Source organism: Octopus bimaculoides, chromosome 5, assembly GCF_001194135.2.
Source record: "Octopus bimaculoides isolate UCB-OBI-ISO-001 chromosome 5, ASM119413v2, whole genome shotgun sequence".
Taxonomy (NCBI): Eukaryota; Metazoa; Mollusca; class Cephalopoda; order Octopoda; family Octopodidae; genus Octopus; species Octopus bimaculoides.
Window position 1 is genome coordinate 6,256,677 of NC_068985.1, and position 397 is coordinate 6,257,073.

Here is a 397-nt window from a genome sequence, read left to right on the forward strand (position 1 = left end):
AGTAATCAACAGGAAATACGAAAACAAATGAGCTAAATACGCAAACAAGAAGACAAAAAATGCAAAACAGGACAAGTAATACACAGAGAACGACCCTTCATCAGGAAAAGAAAGATGGTCACGTGAGGAAAGGAAAGATGGCCGATGGTCACATTTGAGTAATGAGAGAGTGAGAGAGAGAAAAAGAGAAAGTGCAGAATGTTTGTGCGTCTGTGCTTGTCCCTCCACCATCGCTTGACAACCTATGTTGGTGTGTCTACCTCCCCGTAACTAGCGGTTCGGCAAAAGAGACAGACAGAAGAAGTACTAGGCTTACAAAGAATAAGTCGTAGAGTCTAATTGTTCGGCTAAAGGCGGTGCTCCAGCATGGCCGTAGTCAATTGACTGAAACAAGTAA